Below are 21,424 nucleotides of genomic sequence, written 5' to 3'. Positions count from 1 at the left end.
TGATGAATTATTGTCATTGCACATTTCTGGAATAGCCCGTGTTGCCTGCCATGAGCTTTCCAAACATTAAAAAATGACATGAGCTCTATTAAAAGAGTCCTTGGGCCAGTCCTGTCAGTAGAGCTACCCAGACTTGTATCAAGGAGGAAGCACTCCTTTAATTCTGCACAAATTAGGTAGCTCAGTATTATTTGTAGCCAATATTCCATGCATTTCTCACCTGAAGTATATATGCACACATGCATTCTTCTCCACTGCAAGTGGTAAGAATTTTTCCAAAAGGAGCATAAGTAAGAGGAGAAATTAAAATCCTGAAAAGCACGCTTGTGCAAATGTTTTTTAGTAATAATAGAGGAGGAAAGAGATGTGTGAAAAAGCTCTGAAATGGGACTAACCCAGAGGGTGAAAAGTTGAGGGGATGAGAAAAAGCCAGGAGCAACATCCACAAGGATGCTAAAAATCGTGTTATTGTGGATAAGTGGAAAGGCCCAAGATAAAAGAAGGGAAAGGACCAGGCTTACCTTGGAGAGAGAGGAGACTGAAGAGGGTGGGGGCTTATGGATCACGAGTTACACAGAAGAAAAGGTGAAGGAGGGATGGCTGGGGAAGTTTCAAGGCAGAGGGGTCTGTAGGAAGGGGACAGCAGCCCAGACCCGCCTCTGCTGCCTCCAGGGGGTGGAGGGGCCGAGGTGAGAACAGAGAAGGAATCGTGGTCTACTTCCCAGTGTTTCCAGTGTGCAAAAAGAAACTGAAGAAGCGGGAGATAAAGCCATTGCATACTACAGTGAGTATGTAAGGATGCTGGGAGGGAGCAGAAAAGAGTGGGCGGGCAGCGGAGAGAGGTTGCACTGCCCAGAACAGAGAGGGGAACCACTGCCAAGGAGCTTGAAAGAGCAGTGGGAATGGAGGCGACACAGAGAAAAATGGTGCTGGAAATTGTCCTTTCCCTCACTGGGAGGTGGGATGGTGCCTTTTCAACAGGAGGCTAAGGGAGGGAAACACAGGCACTCAGAGAAGCAAACAGGGAGAAGTGTCAGAGCGGAGAAGAGATGAGACTGGAGAGGCAATCGCTGGTGAGAGGCTGAGGCGAGTGGGTGAGGACACCGTGCCAAGAGATGATAATCCAGCTGATTAGAGAATTAGCACAAGAGATGTTAAGCGAAAGGCAGAGAGCAGAAGAGGCTATGGAGGTGGCAAGAAGAGCTTGAGCTTAAAATAAAACTGTCAAGGGGTCTGAAAGCACCAACCATAGGCTTCCCCTCTGCCTGCCCCCTCTCTCCATCATACCAGTGGAGACGAACTACCTTACAGCAGGGAGCAAACAAAAATCCAGCCACTCTCAGGCTGATCCTGGAGGAGCAGCAGAATAGGAAAGAGAAGAAATAAAAGCTGGCTGACAATAGCTGCCTGTGGCTAAAAAGGAGGCTTTTAGCACAGCTGTGAGGCTGTTATTTGATTTATGTAGGCTTCTTCATGCAAAACAGAGGCACAGCAGTGCAACTGGCCTTCTAAAGAAAGCCAACTGTGGACAGAAACTCCTGCACATTAGAAAGAAAGGGAACGCCGATGTCCTGGGCTGCGCCAGGATGCCTGCGGAGCTGGGGACCCTGGCGCAGGCAGCCAACACAAAGGCGTCTGCACCGCACCATCCCCATGCAAGGCCCATCCCTACGCCCAGCAGCGTGAGCACCGGTGTACACAAAGCTCTAAGCGCTTTCTTAGGCGGCTTATCAGTTTGAGTTTGAGCTTGACATCCCTTTGTAACGAAAAGGCTCGCCTCCTCAGCAAAACGACTACTGAATACTGCAAAAATTTGTCTTCTTGTGGCAGTTGATTTCTAAATACAGGAACAAAACACAGTAGCCTTGATTGCACACTACACGTTTTTTGTGAATGTTCTTTTCTAGTAGCAAGTAATTAATCTTGTGTCAGAGCCTGAAAAGTCTCTACTAGTTTTTGAACTTGCAGACAGCTGGAAAATGCCTACTTAGGCTAGTGTGCACATCTCTGAGTAATTCCTACTTGCTAATTACACTTGCAGAAGCTGCCAACAGCTATTCTAACATTTTGCTAACAAGGGAGAGATACCACATCGCATTATCATATATCATGTGAATTAACAACAGGACGCTGGGGAAGCAATAGGATAAAAATCAGGTAGTTGAGGAAGAAATTAAAGCTAATCCATTTGCACAAAAAAAACTCCATAGTAAGTAAAGAGCATTTCAGAAACAAAGGGCATGGCTGGGGAACAAAAAACAAAAGTGAAAGCAGCATTTGCAGAAGTTGTCGGAGTCGATTCCTTCTCTTGGTGACAGATGGGATGAGACTGAAGCCCAGGACCCCTTGCAAGCACGACTTGCTCGTACTCCACTAACCCACTGCAAGCGGAGCAACATTCCCCTTCGCAAAACAACAGACGTGATTCAAACTGGCAAGCCCTTGCACGTAAAAGCACGGCGCTTCCCCCTGTTCGGCGAGGTTTCTGCAATATTCATCGCGGCGGCCCAGAGGGAATTCCAGCTTGCAGTGTGCAGAGAGCTCTCCGGTGCCCCTTCACAGCAGAGCAGACCTCCCCATGGCTGAACGGGCACCAAGGGGCACCAAGTGGGTGCTTTTGGAGGAACTCCCTCGAGACGGGGCTACTGGCAGCCCTTGGGCCTGTGTGGGAGGTGGGGGGAGGCAGCCTGGAGGGAAATCAAAGAGGTACCTTTATATTTGTGTGTGCATATTAACCGCAGCGAGGTAACGCAGCATCTGCAATAGGAACGTCTGCTCTGAAAATGGCAAAGGCAAGTTAACATCAGGATGAACGTCCTTATGCAGCACCTCAGGGGAGGCACTGGCCTTTCCTGGTCCTTTTCTTGGAATGCTGTTAAGCTGTGGTCATGAATCCTATTTAAGGGAAAGGGAAAAAGGCTTCATATCACCACTTCCCCACCTCACTGAATGTGACATAAATTCCTGGCACGTTAGCACAGGAGAAAGACACAGACCTGGCTGATAATGGCCATGCTCACTTATTAAGGAGCTCGGGAAGGGAGGCACCAAGCGCAGAAGACAAGTATGCAGCTCCTTCATCAAACGCCTGCAGCAGCAGCTTCCTGCTACTGAGAGGTTTCCTTGAAATCCCTCCACAAATGCTCTGCAACCAAAGCGTAAATGCAATCACTTGCCTTGCTCTGATTGCCCACTTGAACTTTTCGAGAAGGTTGTGTGTATTTACCATTGATCCACAGCACTGTGTTGCCAACTTGCTGTGGAAAGAGAGCAAAACCTGCCTGTGGTACTTATGCGATCCACACTTGGCTTTGCTTCTACACCTCAAAAGGGCATGCAGGGAGATATGGCAGCTTCTCCATTTATTGGGATTTAGGAGCTTTTGCTGGCACTACCGGGGCTGTAGGTAAGGGAGAGTTGATTACCTTGACTTCTTGGCTACTCGACCACATTGGTAAAACCAGTTAAAGGACAAGGCAATTCTCCTGATTGTTACAGCCTAGACAGGAGCTGGAATTTGGCTCATGTTGGTTGCTCAAATGCTTCACTACCGGGCACTGCTGCAGGGTTTAGCATCACTGCCTTCATTATCTCTCCATGGCTTCGTCTTGTCTGTGCTGTGTATACATAAGCACACACGGACCATGAGACTCACAATGAACTCCTGTAATACCAGCTGTCAGCAGTCGACTCGGAGTCAGGAAGAACATGCTTCAGCAAGAGGTCATGTCTATAAATATGGCAAAACTAATTATCCCAAGAAGGGTTCCCCTTCCTCTTAAAATCAGCAGTGTATACAGTTGGATATCTCAATGTAAACACATCGCTCTGAATTTCACCAGCTCCACTATCAAGCACGGCTTCACTGCTATGGAATGAAAAGTATAAATGCTGTATGAAGTCTCTACTATAACAGATACTAAATCTGACATGCAGAAAGTTTTACTGTAGTGTTTTTTAAAAGTGAAATAAGAGAGAAAAAGTGTGAAGCCTAAAACCAGCAACACACCAAAGGTTATGAGAGAAATGGTGAATATGTGTCCCGGTGAGAAATGGAGAGGATGATAGCTGAAGCCTCTCCTGTGCCCAAGGCTGTGGGCAAGCTCCAATGAAGAGTTCAGGAGAGAAAAGGAACAGGTAGTGGTAAGAGAGGACAGAGGAGACGATGCCATCCTGGGTTCAAGAACAGGAAGGCTTTCCAGAAAAACTGCTCCAGGTAGAGTAAGTAACCATCAGTAAAACATAGGGCAAGAAAGAGCTCCTGGGACCACCCAGGTGTGGGGACTAAGTAAGGCACATCTTGCAAGCCAGAATTGCGCAGAAAAACCCATGCTAGGGCATGCTGTTGTTTTTTGGGTTTTTTTTTGTTTGGTTGGTTGTTTTTTTGAGGGGCAATTCTGCTTCACTATTTCAAGTCTGGTTTCAAGTAAATATCTAATCCTAAAGGTACTCCTAAATCTCATCCAGTTGCCCAGTTTTTCAGACAGAAGCAGAGTACTGCATTCACTCACGTATGGCTGTCCCTCAGCTGGTGAAGGGGACATCTCCTGCAGTGCCCAGTGGTGCTGCACAGCTGAGCAGTAACACAAGGATAACGAGGTGCATACACCCTCGTATCTAATGAAGGAGTCTGGACGGAAGAGGTGTCTTCCAGTGACCACTGCTAGACTGGAGAGCCCTTTAGCATGCGATAGAAGGGTGGAAAAAAAGGCTGAATGAATCATGAGTGAGCTAAAAAGGTTGTGGCTCACCTCCACACTTCTCCATTTCAGCTCTGTAAAGTTCAGCTATGTCCAGGTGATGCTACTGGAGCCACTACCCTGACAGAGTGAGCAAGTCTGAATCAATCAGATCCTGTCCAAGAATTGAGCAAAACCCTGCAGCACAGCAGAGGACAGAGAAGCTGTCATCATTTACACAGGAATAAGAAAGAAAGGTGAGTTCGGCAATCTTACCCCGAGCAAAGGAATAATCAGGCAAGCTTCATCCAGCGCAGTAGCTAGGAGAAAAGGTCAGGAAAAACACAGCCAGATTTCTGAGCAGAAAATCGACTTGTCTCCCAAATGCTTTCCATGTCCTCGGATGCAAAGGCATTGCCAGCTTCTGCAGAGGGAACCTGTCCTGGAGCCCCGCAGGAGTGGAGGGGGGGCTGAGACAAGTGCCATAGGCCAATCTTTGCAGCAAAGGAGCAACTTCCGCTTAACCAATGCACAACGACAGCCTCAAATGCTCGCGCAACGACAAAGCAACAGCAAAAGCCAAATGGGAGATGAACAGAAACATGCTCTCGCATCCAGAGCCATCTGTCCCTCTTTGCTCGTTCTTGTTGTTTTACAAATTGACCTACTGTTCCAAATCCCAGATTTTCAGAAATAGCACTGGCTGAAGGTATTACCAGGAAAAACGATCAGCGTCAGCTAACCAGTGTAACTGAGGGATTCTTTCCAGAAGGCTGAGGTGGTGATGACAGAAGCTGGAAACCCAAAATCCCGGAGAGGGGGAAGCACGGGCCACTCAGATAAATAGGAAACAAGCAGCAGGACCAACATTTGACAGCGCAAGTGACGTTCCTCTCTGCTGAAAGCACGTGAGAAGTTTAACAAAGGCCATTCCTGTTTTCTGGTACAAATGGTGTATTTCAGAGGACAACCAACCATCCTTTCCCTGCTCTCCAGACTGGCCTTGGAGTAAAGGTGACCAGAAAACCCAGGAGATTCCTAAAATCTTTTACTGTGCTAAATAAACAAATAGTACACTCCCATGAACGGAAAATACCTTCAAATAATCCCAGACAATTACTGCCTCCCCACCCTGTACAAAGATAAATTTCCTCTCCAAGGTAATTTTTAATATCAGAAGCAGGTCTAGTAATGGGAACCCCGTTAACTTAATATCCTCAGAGACCTCTAGCATCTCTCCCTGTTGGGGTTTTCCACCCTCATCATTTTTCAGTCTCCTGAGCCCTTCATTTCCTATTAGATTGGCATGTCTTCATTGGCCTGACTAGTTTTATTGTGTGCTTTAATCAGTGGTAAGTGAATAGCTCCCTCAAAATGCTTTTTCTGGGGGGGTTCCTCCCAGCACTGCCAAAGGAACCATGACTTGCCACGTGTCCTCCCCCACCTCGGCACTCCCTCTCCCTTTGAAATGGAGAAAAAGAAAAACTAGGAAACGCAACAGATGGCCTGAAATCCTCTCCCTGTGAAAACCATCGCTACGGCAGCTAGCTTAGGCAATATTTCAAATATTTCCGCATGTGCCAACAGCGGTATCTATGACTGGGGAAGATGAGGAGACTGCTTGTGAAACTCCCCCATAGGCACACTGCTTGCAACAGCCTACTCCTCCTGTTGAAGGCTCTCTTCTTTTCCCTACTCTAAATCCAATGAGAAAACTAATCTCCTCCAGATTTAAAGCTGACAGGTGGTACATGCATAATTAAAGATGACCTAACAGAGAATGCTCTCATTTCTGGCATATTATCAGACACTTAAGCAAAGCAATTATCAGTAGGCAATCTTTTCTGTGAACAGAGATTGGATGAAACATTTTGCCAGTCAGGGAGATATTGTAATAATGATACATATGTATTTGCAAATACTCCAGCAATGTAACATAGACTTAAATCTCTGTTATCTCACAGAAATGTCTTCATCATCTCTGGAGGACTACAGTAAACTCTTCCCACATTTCCATGTTCTTCTGCACTATTTCCATGGACCCGCAGTGTGTGCTGCAGACTCTACCTTGCTCCTACTCACGTCAGCCTCTTCCTTCAACCCACCTGCAGCCTCTGCAAGCTCTGCTGTTCCTCCCCACCTTCTCTTACCGTCTACTCTAGCTCCTGGTGTTGTGCTGCCTGCACACTCACCCTGATGCTCACACCAGCTGGCTGGTAGCTGGTTGATGGGTGCTCCAGGAAACCTTGTCCTCCTGCTTTATTTTCCCCCAAATCAAGCAAAACCCCAGAAAACTTGTCCTCCCTCTTTCCTACACAAAAGCAAGCAAAAAACCAACTCCTCCAACAAAAATCAACCAGGCCATTCCCAGACACCCTCTTCTTCACCTGCAGCATGCCAGGTGTTGGGCACTACCTTGCTCTCTTTTCCTTGTTACAGCTCTCACGACATGAACACCTGTGAGGATAAACTCTGGACCTCATACATCACGACGCACTGTGCCTGTTGTGAACAACCATGTCTTTCTCACCCATTTTGGACCATAAGCTGAACACCCTTCCCCTGGGAGCTGTGAAGATGGAAGAGGGAAGTTGCCTCACTCTCCCCAGCTCATAGAGGGGGCAAGCGCACACGAAGATTGGTTGGGAATTTTGTGTGGAATCAACCCAAAAGTCTATGCAAGAACTAGGAACATCTTCCCCGCCTTTTGGTTGAACAAGCAGATGGCACTGACTCCCAAAATAGCAGTGTCACCCATGCAGTTTGAAAGAGGCAGAAACTTTTTAACCTAAACTCTTCAAATGCTTCCTTCAAGCAGTGTTCACAGTGAATCCAGAAAGTGTTCTTTGCCTTCTTTTTTTTCTCTTAAGAAGGGATTTAAAGAAAAGGATCTTTGGGGGGAGAAAAACAGGAAGAACAAAAAATAATTAGGAAAAGGAAAGCCTAAAAAGGTGAGTGGTTTTCTTAATTTGGGGGAAATTAGGATTGTGAGAAGTATTATAAACTGTAATTACATACACACATGGGACTGCACTTTACCTTATGAAAGAGCTGCTCTTAAGGTATAAAATTGCTTTAATATTGCACAAGACAAGTGTTTTAAAAAAAAGGCTTATGATAATGGATTTTCAAAGCAAAAGCAAAGCTGCTTTTCCCTGAAAATACAAGGCTTTAGAGAAGGGAAACTTCACAATGTCAGTGTGCGTGTTTTGCTGCATTTCACAAGATCTCTCATTATTTAAATTCCAATGTATTTATGTCATACATGGATAAATGATCTTATTGTTCAGAACATGTCTTTATATGAACATCTCTGCTGCTAGAACCAGTGTTATTTTGCCTTTTTTCCCCTCTTCTTACCAGTCAGAACAAAAGTCTCTTTTACGGCAGTTTTGGGAACTTCAAGCAAATGGCAGTTTTTACACATCAATCGTCAGTTTAATAACACTAATGATAAGAGGGGAAATTAATGGTAATGGGCTGACTTTTTGGGAAGCAAATCAGAGTTTATGGAGAAGTTTCTGCTATGTCAAACTTTATAGCTCTGTGTTACCAAAAGCACTAGCAGATAAAACCATTGACTCGTTAGCAAGCTGGGCTTACTGAACCACAACTTTCCTGCACAAAGATTGATTATGTAGAAATCCACTGTACAAGATAGGAAGAGAGAGCGATAGCCTTCTGGGACAGCAGGGAGCCATTTACACCTCAAAATACATTTGCCAGGGGATAAAGATCTGACTGAGCAGGCTCAATAGCTCTCTCAGTTAAAGCAATTCTGGTTGGTCTCTCAGGCTTCCCTAAGGCGCAGCATTCGGTGGTTCCTTTTCCCACTTTAACCCGCTCTTGCAGTCACAGGACTTTGCAGCATTTAAAGTCCAGTCTTGCATCCACTGCTCCCATGAGTGACCCTGGTGACTTCACAGGTGCTGGTTATAAGCGTTGGTGCCACAGGACCGGCGTGGGAAGAGGAAAATGGCATCATATGGACAGCTAGGGCAGCGAGAACAAATGGGTCTTCTATGGATTGATAGATGCCTACAAAGAGCCACATTTTCATGACCACAGGAATGGCACTGAGTATCAGAAAAAGCATTTGCTTTCCCAAATGTGTCAAAATGCCAGCTTTTGACACAAAATACCACAGGAGAAGTGAGCGACGGCAGATTTTTACTACTACTACAAAGGGGCGTTTAAGCACTTAGGCAGGTGTAGTAGTTTCCCACAGCAATGACGGTCTAAGGACAAACTTCACATCTTTTGCATTTTAACTCCCTTTTTTATCCAGACAGACAAGCACCATCCTACACTCAGGGCCACTCCAGCCCAGTTCTATTGCGGGAAGTACAGATACAAATTACTTTGCTTCCTCCCACTCACCTTTGGCTATGATCAGGACCTGCTAATAAATTGCTCTACTGTAGAATCCCATCCCACGTAAGGCATCTTCTTTTCCACAGATGCCTCACTGCTTTTTCACTCTGTCTGTAGGTTTGATGTAGGTTGCCAGCTATGGGCTGTAAGGACTGAATCCTGTATCCTGGGGAGCATGAGCCATTTCCATGGAAGTATTTGAACCTCAGCCTTCCCAGAGTCAGGACCCTTCAGTTTGGCCATATTCCCTGGTTAATGCCCATACAACTAGAAATGGCATTTCCAGGTGAAGAAACCTATGCTGAGGACTGTAATTTAGCTGTGCTGCATGTCCATCCTCCTGCCACATGTGGGCTTTGCTGACAATCAACTTTTGAAGCGAAGAAACAAAGCTCACTCCCTTATCATTATTTACAGCATGCACTTTCAGTGATGCTTTTCATGAGTAGGCAAGCAGAAAAATATGTTTTTAAGCAGAACAAAGTCTGCTGAAGTTTTACAAGAAGCCCCAAGGCAGGCAGGGCTTATTATGCACTACAGGAATAAAATGTAGCATCTTTGGGGAGAAGCTGTTTTATCATCGAGCAGCAGTTTGGGAGAACCATGGGAGCTGGGCTGTCTCGCCCATGAGCAAATTAGGAAATGACAGGAGCTTGTAGGTGGTGTCTGCGTGTAAGGTCAGAGACAGAGAAGATGTTAAGCCTCGTCTCTGAGGTACTGCCCCTATGACTGTGGATGTAATAGGTCATTACAGAGGAAAAAAAAAGGCAACAAGTAACTATTCCAGCCAACACCATTGCTGTAGCTGGGGGAAGCAGGGCAGTGTTAGCAGTGGGTTTGGGTGGGCAATGAGAAAAACAGTGTGTGGAACACGTATGTATGATGTGTCAGCATACGCATGCTGAAAGGGATGAAGTCTCTGGGTTTTGGCTGGACTGTCACCATGACATCATGCTCCTAGCGCTAAATGTCTCTAAATAAGATCATAAAGTTTATGCCCCATGATCTGCTGCTGCTCACCCTAATCCAACTCCAGCCACTGCTAGTGAGAATGGTAACAACCTTCCTCTCCCCACAAACCTATGCTAGAACCATCCATTAACTGAAAGCCAGCCCGAAAAAACAAGTCCTCAGCCAAATGAAGCGATGCATAAGGATCACTGCTTGCACTGGGAACACACCATTAGATTTTTCCCAAGCCTGGATGAGTCCAAATTCCTACTGAAAAAATGGGAGCTGTGCGTGCTCAACCTTTTGCCGCAGGCTGGTATCCGCTCTGAACACCACACCACCTCAAAAAATACCATTGCTTCATCAATACATTTGTCATTCCACCAAAAAATATTTAAAAAGCACCTGAAGAGCTCTGCATGGTAAACATCAGAAAAACACCACTTTTCAACCCTGCAGCCAGTTGTTCTATAATATCTTCTGCTTTGTGCTGACAACCTTTTTTTCCCTCCAATCATTCAGACACAATGCCTTCAGGTCTGTCTAAGTAATGTAATTTACTGGAGTGGAATTCCCTTGATACCTTCTGCAGCACTCAGTGACAGTATCATTTATACTCTACACTGTCACGCCATGACACTGATACATTGGCTTTCATCCCTCATTCAGTGCAGAGGGTGCAATTTCACCTTCCATTGTGCCCTTTCGCAGTCTGCGCGTACAAATTCCCTCCATTCATTCCTAATTACAAACCTCTGCTGAACTACTCTCATTAGATTTATATTTCTCACTCCAGAGTGTCAATCTTATTTGAAAATTCCAATTTTCCTGAAGATTCATCCATTAGCATCAACCTCCAAAGCATTCCTTAACTGAGTGCATTAAAAGTGAAGCTGGCAGAGAAAAGACGCACTTAAAATACACCATTACAGCACATCTCCATTGCTAATGTTTTTGCATTATCTGAGGAGCGCAACAGGGAGCCTGTGACCGACCAGCTCTATTCCTCCAGCAAGTGACAGGTGTAAGCTGCAGTCAGCTGCCGTGTCCGGCTCTGCTCCCATCATGAAGATGCACCGCATCCCATAGCATCTGTCGTTCCCCCCAGATGGATGGGAAGGGATCACTGGCTGATCAGGATCTGCTGCCACTGCCATCTCACAGGACCTCACAGGAGCAGAGACAGCTGAGGTGGCTGTTTAAAGGGCTCCAGAAACTGAGAGCCATAGAAAGAGTTCGTGTCGACTGTAAAAATGCCTGAGTGCAGCTTGTTTGCTGTGGGAAAGTTAAAAGAAACCAAGCTGGGGCTTTCCCGAGGTGGCAGATCCTCTGCTGTGCAACCCAACAGGTTGTTAGAGCTCTTCAACTGAAAATCCCAACCACATTGCTTTAGAAACTTACACTAATCCTAATTTAGTGACCACATGCAGGACTGTACAGAAAACACAAGCCCACAGACTCCACAAAGCAGCTCTGCAAGGGGTTAAAAGGATCAAAAAAAAATCCATCTACCTCTTCAAGAGAAAGGTAAACACCTTAAAAACCTCATCACCATACAAGGGAAAAAATGAAGAGCCCGGCAGCGGGTAGAGATAGTTGCACAACGCGCCCTATATGCCATCGCTAAAAATAGGTGGTGCGGCGATACCCCTGGAACAGACCGGCGTGCCTCATCCAGCTGGAAAGTGAGCGGCGCGTGAGTGCCGTCGCTGCGTGACGCACTCTCTCCTGCCCTTATCTTCAAAGCCACCAGCTTTGAACTCATCTGCATCGGGCACAGCAGCAGAAAGTAGAGGGGGTGGGAGAGAAAAAAAACACCACCTCTACATCTGTACCAAAAAAAGGAAAATTCCACAGAAAAAACGACAGCAAACATTTATGCTGCTTGTCAGCATCTGGGCATCTACAGGACTGAGACATGCAGGCAATTGTAACAGATGTAATGTAATTCCCTGCAGCAACCACCACCGTGGAGACTAATTATTGCTGAAGTTTGCCCATTCCCACCTGAAATATTTAAAACTTGATTACTGCATTAGCTCTCTTGCCTTTTGTACTTTGCATCAAGGCAACAGCTGGTCCAATGGGGGCACACAGATATAAAAGCAGAAGCGTGTTTTTCAGCAAAAAGGCAAAACTAAGGCAGCAATGACAGGCACTGAGCTCTCCTAAAAAGAGAAGAAGGGTTACATCAAGCTAATTTAAAGGAATTTTGTGTTGCATAATCAAGGACTCACCACCGACAGCATGGCTATTCCACGGAAGCAGCGCGTGTGGCTCTAAGTGCCCCCAGCAACCCACATCCTCCGCGCCACGCGGCGTTACTCAGAGTGAAAACCTATTGTCTTCCGCAGCCCCGATCTCCAGACCAACACCTCAGCCACCCTGCTGCGCCTGGAGAACCTGGAAAGGTCACAAAGCCACCAGAAAGATGTAAAGCTTGAGCTGCCACGCAGTAGAGAACAAGTTTTCAGCCTCTACCTTTGGTCTGCAGCTCTTGGATAGATGCTCTCTCTACTCATCCATGGCAAGAATGGCATCAAACCGTGACAGTCGACACACACAGGCACACTCATTCTCTGGAAATGCCACGGCGACTTCATGAGCGAAGCTGGGACAGCACCAAACCTTACACTACGAAGTCACGAATTTCCCTGCACACGCTGACAACATCTCTCTCTGATGTTTCTCCTGGCCACGAGCTGACGTATCAATTAGTGTGGTCAGAACAGATTTAGTAGCTCAAGATATTGCATCTAATTTAGCAGATTCCTAACCAGTGCAACTACCTGGAAAAGCTACCGAGACAGCATATTTCAATACTGTCACCCTAAAAATCAAACCAAAAGGATTTTCGTGCCAAAAGTTAACCCTGAGAATTTATTTCTTGATACTCAGCAGATTTGTATAGATTTCCTTTTTTTTTTTTTTTTTTTGCCAGAAGATGGAGTTCTGGATCAAAAGTTCAAGACAAGAGGGCAGTTTTGGAGGGCTGATTTTAAAGATCTTTTAGTCCTCTCCAAAACTGCTTTTTCCAGAATAAGAACAATTCTGCTTCCAAAAGTCTTTCATCACCACCTCTGACTCATGCACTAACCCCAACTCCTTTTTCTTAAATAAATTGATGAATTAGCATAGCTAGACCACAGCGCACGTAAACTCTGCCTCTCCTTCCAGCACAGACCCATTTACAAGCATTCAAGCCTGGGACTCACCAGACAGAGCCGAAGCTGCAAGCAAGCCAGTCATCAGAGCTAAGAGAAGGATTATGCTTGCTCTACAAATTCTGAAGCATTTCAATCTTATTTTTAGTTGTACACAAAGGGCAATAAACGGAAAATCTTATTGTAACCACCGCTTTTTCATGGCCACCCACACTTCCAACACCTACAGCAAAAGTATATAAATGCAAAAACCCCAGAACTCATGGCTCATCTGAACAAGGGAAGCAAACTAGCTAATTGCCGTCACTTTTTTTTGCAGTTTGTATTTAGAGTGCCATTACATTCTGGTTAAACATCAAGGACAACTATTCGCATGCTGTGCATACCTACTGCCAGGGATGCTGCTGGATTTTCATACATTTAATTAATTGTTTTCTCCCAGTCATTTGGTAGAAGCTTCTCCAATTTAGCTGACCACTGACTGATTTTCAAATAATGAAATGAAGAAGGTGCCTCTCCCTCCCAGTTTCTACCCTTTCTGCCCAAACTACTGAGGTACAAGGAATTAATGCTTCACTTACCTGTGAGAAATAATGCTGAATACTTTACCCAGAAACTGGTAATTAAAAAAAAATCCCTTTACACTCATAATAGTAGAAGAACTTCAAACAAATTGCTGTCAAGGATGATTTCATTGTGTTTAAATCCACTTTACTTTGCAAATTACTCTTTAATTTTATACCTAAACCCCCCATGCCTACTACAATGCCAGTTTACCCTCCTGTCTGTCCTATGCCTGATTCTTTCTATTTACCTAATGCAACACAAGCACGAACCATGTCATCATCTGAAAACCTGAAGAAAAAGCTAACCCAGTTAGCTGAGTAAAAAAGAAATAAAGAAAAAAGCTCTGTCTTAATATCAGGCTCAAAAAGAGTATAGGTGTCTGCAGACAGGGAAAGGAAAGTGGACAATCTCATGTCTTTAATAACCTTGCTGTCTCTGAAAACGAAAGTTATTATAGCCACAAAAGCATCCACTACAACACCTAAACTTCTCAACCCTTTGCAAACCATACAGGAAACACGTCCCATACCCTAGTGATCAATATTTAACAAAATAATCTAAGACAAATTGCCAGCTCTGGAAAAATGTACTTTTACCTGCCCTTGCTCATTAACTGCCCGCTAGAGCCAATGTCCCATTGCTTCTCCGCAGCCCCCGGCACGCCAAGCACAGAGCTGGCCACTCTTGACGCACACTGCCGAAATCAGGTGTGTGCTTTACTGGCGAGGATTTAGGTTGCCGGACCTGCATGCTGAAGTGTAGGTATCTAAGTATTATGAAAATAAATGGGTCATACACCACTGAGCTAACAACCACACCACCCCCAAGCCAGGCGCTGAATGACTGTGCAGGGCTCTGCCAGAGGGAGAGGATGGGTTGAACCAGCAGTGAAAACAAAACTGATGCGGTGAGATGGATTTTACTTTTCACTGGTTTGGGTTACAGAGAAAGTCGATCTCACCGTCACCACCTCTCAGTCTTTTCTGTAAAAAAAACAACGAAGTAATGCGCGGGCAGGTAAGCCGTCCTGTGGAGACGGGCTGGCATCTCGCTCCCCTCATGAGGGGAAGTGCCACAACCCCGGGGCGAGGGAGGGCTGTGACTCAGTCCCTCGGCTGACACACGCACGCACCCGGGCCGTCACCTGCCACGGCGAAAAATAAAAAGTTCTCGCCATAACACGGTGGCCACGTGGGAAACACCGAGTAAACAGATCAGTGGCACCGCGCGCCCACGCGCACCGCTGGAGCGGCGAGCAAACAAACCTGTGGTCAACGGTGGCAAAGGTGAGAGGCGCCAGAGTAATTCGGCTTCATACAGCGTGCCGTACTGCAACAAAGACCACCGTCCTCCTCCGCTGTACTAGCTAAACAGAGCTAAGCACAAACAGGATGCTCCTCCGGGCTGTATGGCTCGTGGTCACCACGTGTCCCCTCATGGGGATGCCTCTGACACGGGGCTCCTGGTCAGAAACACCCAGGAGGGACGTGGGCTCATCGCCCACACATGTGTGCATGCACGGCTGCGTGTGTGAAACCGCACCAGTGCTTTTCAGACTATACTGAAAATATCTGTCCAGATACATGTTTTACTATTTTAAAATATTATAAACTATATATGTAATAGAAATATATTTATATTTTTATTTATATTGATATATTTTAAATTACATATTAAAATATATTTTTATTATTATTATATATATACACACACATATGTATACGTAAATAAAAATCATATTTAAACAACAGATATATTTGCAGTAAACACTTATTAAAAGCCATCCCCAGCCACCCAGGCTGGGAGTGCAGCCTGCCTCAGGACTGATGGTGCTGAGGAGCAGTTGATCACACTGAGGAACCAACACTGGTCAATGGCTTTATGCATGTTCAACAGAGGGGCAGCAGGAGTAACTAGATTAATTAGCAGCAAAGATTTCCCCTAGATTGCAGGAAAATGTTGTTTGGCTGTTGCAAGTGCAACACCTGGGACAGGATGCTACGGGAGGTAGTAAAGCTCCTCAGGGCACAAGATGCTCCATGCGATGGTGCACAAGGTGCAGAGCCCTGCTATGCCGGTAAAATTAGTAAGAAAACGCTGTCTCCACCATAAAACTGGCACTTCAACAGGAAAATGTGCCAGAAAAATAATGAAATCCAGATATGGCCACATCTTGCATCAAAATTCTGCAGGACAAAATGACCTGTATGCTCAGCTACAGCTGTGGCACCTCGGAAGTGGGTTTGGGACCGAGAGTTAGGAGCATTTGGCAAGTTGGGATGCAACCTCACCTTCAGAAATCTGATTTCCTTCTTAATCCAACCAAGTTTCCTGACCTTTCAGTGCAGATTTTAAAAAAGATACATTTTTCCCAGGCTGTGGTGGTAGGCGGGTGACAGACATTTAATCACCAAAATCTGCATCTTAAAATTTTACAATATTTACATCTGCCTACAGATGGTGGAAGGACAGATTTCAAGAAATCTTATTGCAAAAATTTTGAAATATTCTGAAGGACTCATATCTAGCAAATAGGAAATTTGTGTGCAGAGGTTCCTGAGTTTCGAGTTGAATTTTTTTTTTTCTATGAACAAAGCACTTAAAGGCCATTGCTGAATTCTCAACACTGCATAAGCAATACAAATGAGGACAATCTATTAGACACAGAATGCCATTGATTTAGATGTTGGTTTTGCCTCTTTTAAAAGAAAAGGGCCAGCAGCCCTGCCTCCGCATCTGCTCCAACGCACAGCCACATCCCCAGCACCCAAGCAAAGCCCCGTTTGTACGTTGCCATTAGCCATCGTTTGGGATAACGAACTGTGAGCCACTCAGCAAAGAGCACAGCTTCTTCCTAATTCCTGTACTTCCTCATTACAACTCATGCAGTCTAACGTGCCCAGGATTAATTCCCAGGGGACCTGGAGAAATGTCTTTTTTTTTTAATCTCAGCACACACAGCACAACAGGCTTTTGCAATCTGCTCCGTCAGAACAAGGAAGATACCTTCTGCTTTGAATGCAAACATCAATACGTATTATTTTTAGAGAGAACACATCAATCGACATCCCAGTAGTATTATAAAAATTAAATAACAAATGGAAGGAGGGGAAGGTATACCTATTTACGAAATACACAGCACCTTGGGAAAAGCAAGAAGAATACCGTTGTCATAGCTGGGTCAACCCTGTGCAACTGCTCTTTCCAACACGGCTAATTAACAAGGGAAATTCGCTTCTTTCTATGGGAATTGCTACAACAAGGTACCCATTACAAACAGAGCTTGCTATCAGAAAAAGCCAGACAGCAGGAAGTCAGGTAAGCCACGGCAGCTTGCCTTCACATCCACCTCTGCCGGCACAGATCTGCATCAGGTGCAGCCCCGGCCAAAAACCTGCGAGGCAATACACGAGTTTTCTAGGAGTTAGAGCACACATTGTGTTTTAAAAGTTTGGCACATCTTGAGCACATGATTATAGGGAAAAAAAAAAGAAAAAAAAAAAGAAAAAAGAAAAGTAAGGAAAGCATGTATTTGATGACAGCTCCTATTATCCTTACACTGGCTTTCAAGTTTATTTGTCCCTCAAACCTGATTTTATTGTTGGAAATGGAGACTTTTGGTTATTTGCAACACAATAAACAGCAGCACAAAACTTCCTATGCACTTCTTGGAATGATAGAGGGTTTTTTCCATTTATGTCCATTCAGTTTCTGTCTGCATCTTCCAAGTCCCTTAAGAAAGATGCCATCTTTAAAGTTAGTTCCTTTAAAGTTAGTTCGAAAGGGTTTTTAGTAGTGAATTTGCAAGATGCCTAATGATGAGCTTTTCAAGCATCATGAGAAAAGCCTGCAAAAAATCGTGAATAGGGCTTCCAGATCTCATGGGAATGGTGCTAAGAAGGAGTAATGAACAACGCGTTGCTTCTGCCTGCTAGCTGCTACAACTCGTATTTTCAAGTTTTCTTCCCCCAAGACAAGCACTAGAAACAGTTTTCAAACCAGATCCAAAATCCTCCTGTAGTCAGACGATTCCTGCTATCGGAGGGTTGATTAATAACTGTACCATATATTGCAAAGCCCACAGAGAAATGGCAACGCTCTCTCTTTTTTGGAAAACAAACTCAAACCAACACATTGTAAGGCCTCTTTGACAGAGAATTCTGTTACTAACCAGCCTATTTCCACTGCCTACTATTTTACTGTTATTTTTGCTAATATTAATCACACCAGAAAAAAAAAGTTCTCCTCTCTTTAAAAACTTTATTTCCATATGCATTAAAACACTCAGTCCTCCTTTTGCAATAGACTTTCATTGTTTTAAATAATACTTTTAGAGTCACATAAGTTAATAAAGTACCTCAAATGAAGGTATATTTCTAATACAAGCTCTCCAGTTACAAAATACTCCTATGTTTTTAAAGTAATATCACAAATCAGTTTCTAAGATTAAAAACTGTGTTATTAAACATTCAAAAAAACTGACCAGCATCAAGCGCTGTGGTCAGCTTCACTGCCCTGTCCCAATTAATCATTAAACTGCGCTGAATGAATTTATTACTGCAGTGAACGAAAAAGGGCAGGAACACGCACAGAGCCACACTCTGAACCACAATTTTGCATTCTCTCTGGTGCAGGCAGCCTTTTGCCAAGCTGCTCTATAGCACCATCCACAAGATAAAAACCTCCTAACAAGATCTGGTTTTACTTAAAAATTAATGCAATAAAGTTGTGCTCAAGCCTTTTGCCAAACTTGGCAGCTCTGGGGTGTCCCACCCTCTGGACAGCACAGACCACCACATCCATGGCATTCTTATAGCAGTCCAGAGGCTTCTTCCAGCTGCAGATCCACCCAAGAATTAGGATCAGAACCACTGACAAGTTAAAAAGGGTCAATCCAATTTCTCCCCTCTAGAATAGATTCTGTGCCAGGCTGGTGCTATGAGAGTTTTCAGAGGAGGATTTATTTATCCATGATGGAGGAGGAAATGTGCGCACAGCACTACAGGTGCTCCTTGTCTTGGGAGGAAAAATCAAAGCACGTAACAAGCTTTGCTGCTACCCAGACTGGGGAGATAGGAAGGGGTCTGCAGCCTCTTCATAGATCTGTGCATGGTTTCCTCCAGCCTCCTATAGCCAGATGGAGCAGCTGACTCCAACTGGAAGCAACTGGAGGTGGCAATGAAGATATTACTGATGCTTCAAGAGCCTTCTGGGGCAGCAGGCTGAAAGGAAAAGCAGCACCAGGGATCCTCTGAGGGAAGTATTTTGGAAACCCCAAAGGAGAAGGATACAGGTTCTATGAATGGAAAAATACAGGGATGCCTGCAGTCCTGCTGAGCAAGGGATGGCCCCCAGACTCGCGCAGACCATGTGTAGCTTCGGTACAGCACACTGAGGTAAGTGTACGCACGCTTACCCAGTTGTGGAGAAAAATGAAGCGTAGTGAGGGGGATGGGGTGAAAAGAGCTATTTTAAGCACTTCTCGCTATGGTTTACTATGGTAGCAGAACACTTAGAAAAGCCTTCAAAATGACAATCACCATTTAGGTTAAAAAAACAAGTAACTACTTCAATAACAACTTATTCACCACCTAATGTTTGCTGTCGAATTACAGCTTTTACAGTATTTTTCTAACATATGATATTTTTCTAATATATGATGTTTACTGCCTCCACCTTGCCTCCCTATGACCACTCTTTTTTTTTTCTTTAAACAGAAAGGAATTTGAATCACGACTTACATGTAACTTTTCTAGGTTCTGTGCTGGCTAAAATGTTCTCACGATGCAGGGAACAGAATCACTGGAGAAATTAAGAGGCTGCAGCAATCCATTAAGAAGTGGCCCTCCACAGCTTTGTAGAGCAATGTTCTGGCAACTCAGGCAGTAGCAACCTAAAAACAAAATAAAGGCATCTATTAAAAATTTCAAGCACAGAATCTTCACAAAACTCCTCTTTTATTGACCCCCCCTTCTAATTCTAAAAACCTTTTGGGGGATTTTTTTTTTGAATCACAGAAGGTCTTTATGTCAAACATGACAATAACATCATGCCCATTACATATCTCCTCTCACCTCTAAGCTGTAGACACCTTACAAGAAAGACTGTGTTTTTCTTGCATTTGTATAGCACCCAGACATATAAGGTCCCTGAGCAGAATTACAGAAAGATAAACTAACACTTTATTATTTTGATTATTCTACCAGATCACACTGCAGGTATGTGCATACTTATGCAGACTTACTAATAAATTCTTTACTGTGAGGGTGGTGAGACACTGGCACAGGTTGCCCAGGGAAGCTGTGGATGCCCCCTCCCTGGCAGTGTTCAAGGCCAGGTTGGACGGGGCTTTGGGCAACCTGGGCTGGTGGGAGGTGTCCCTGCCCATGGCAGGGGTTGGACTGGATGAGCTTTAAGGTCCCTTCCAACCCGAACCATTCTGTGATTCTATGAAACTACACATCACACCAGAAAAGTGTTCCAACAAAACCAGCAAAATAATACAACAGATTTTAAATATCCATTTATATTGGTTTTTGTCAAAGCTTTGCTTTGATTTTATCAAGGAATTTAAGTCAGGAACATCAAGTTTGTTCCTTTGTTTCTGCTTTATTCTGGGTAGCTTCAGAGAAGAAACACCACCAGTGTAGTTCAGTGTCCCCAGTCAATGCAACATGAATCATATTCCTCAATCCATCCTAAAGGAAATCTACCTGCCATGCCAGTCTGTGTCAAAAGAAAGAGAGGGAATAAAATATTCACGTGCCCACAGCAAATTCACCGCGCTGCCACCACTGTGCAAGAGGCTTGGGCTCAGACCCCAGAGGGGAGGCATGCTGGGATGGGGAGGGCTGCTGAGGGCAGAGCTGGGGCCAGTGGGCTGCAAGAGGGGGTGATCCCCCAGCACGTGAATCCCAGCATCTGCACACAGCCCAAATCCCACCCAACAGAGTCCCAGCTGACTCCGAAAAGGCTTCCCCCATCCATCAAGCAAGCAGTTGCACTCTGAAGTGGTTGGGGAGGAGGGTGGGAAGGAAATACTTGAGGAAGGAGAAGTAATTAGTTTTAAGTCACAGAGATTTTGAAGTTTCATCGGTCCCCAACACTCCACTGTTTTCCTGGAAGAAACATGCGAATGCTTAACTACTATTGACTTGAATAAAGTTGGTGACTGAGAGTGGAAAGGAAGAAGATTTTCTTCTGAACAGAAGGGGACAGCAGCAGTACAAGCAGAGGCATGTATCTGTCTTTCCAGTATCGCTGCAAGGGCTGCAGTGATCTACCACAGACAAAAGCTAAACAAAGCGGGAAGTGAGGGGAAGGCAAATAATAATAATAAAAGATTAGATTTAAAAAATACTATTACTTTTCTGAAATTTGCAAAATGATCTTTTCAGTAAGAACTTCTGGTTTCTCAAGAAATGTTTTCTGACTCCATTAAAAGGTCAAAAAATAACAGAAAGCAGCGCAAGCGAAAGAGGTTTGGTTGTTGGGTTTTATAAGTATGCAGTTCCTCATAGAAAATGTTCAATACTTTCTGAGCACTGATGCTACAGCATTTTACTCCAAGCCTTGTAGAGCACTGGATCACTTATGAAAAGCAGGTTATTCCTTCTTGATGGCACCTTCCTAGGTGATTTACCAACAGATGCTCAAATACTGCAACCTTTAAGGATTACCTATATGAGT

The 21,424-nt window shown here is 44.6% G+C and overlaps 1 protein-coding gene across 1 annotated transcript in view; it reads right to left on the bottom strand.

Moving 5' to 3' along the window:
* Positions 1 to 21,424, bottom strand: part of BACH2 (BTB and CNC homology 1, basic leucine zipper transcription factor 2) — a 98,863-nt gene that overhangs the window by 59,704 nt on the left and 17,735 nt on the right. The window contains exon 2 of the mRNA XM_010189555.1: positions 19,477 to 19,628. The gene's annotated coding sequence lies outside the window, so the exon portion shown is untranslated. The remainder of the gene's footprint in view (positions 1 to 19,476; positions 19,629 to 21,424) is intronic.

This window comes from Mesitornis unicolor, unplaced genomic scaffold, assembly GCF_000695765.1.
Source record: "Mesitornis unicolor isolate BGI_N332 unplaced genomic scaffold, ASM69576v1 scaffold10138, whole genome shotgun sequence".
Classification (NCBI taxonomy): Eukaryota; Metazoa; Chordata; class Aves; order Mesitornithiformes; family Mesitornithidae; genus Mesitornis; species Mesitornis unicolor.
The sequence above is the reverse complement of the archived record's forward strand: the minus strand, read 5'-3'. Positions and strand labels throughout refer to the sequence as shown.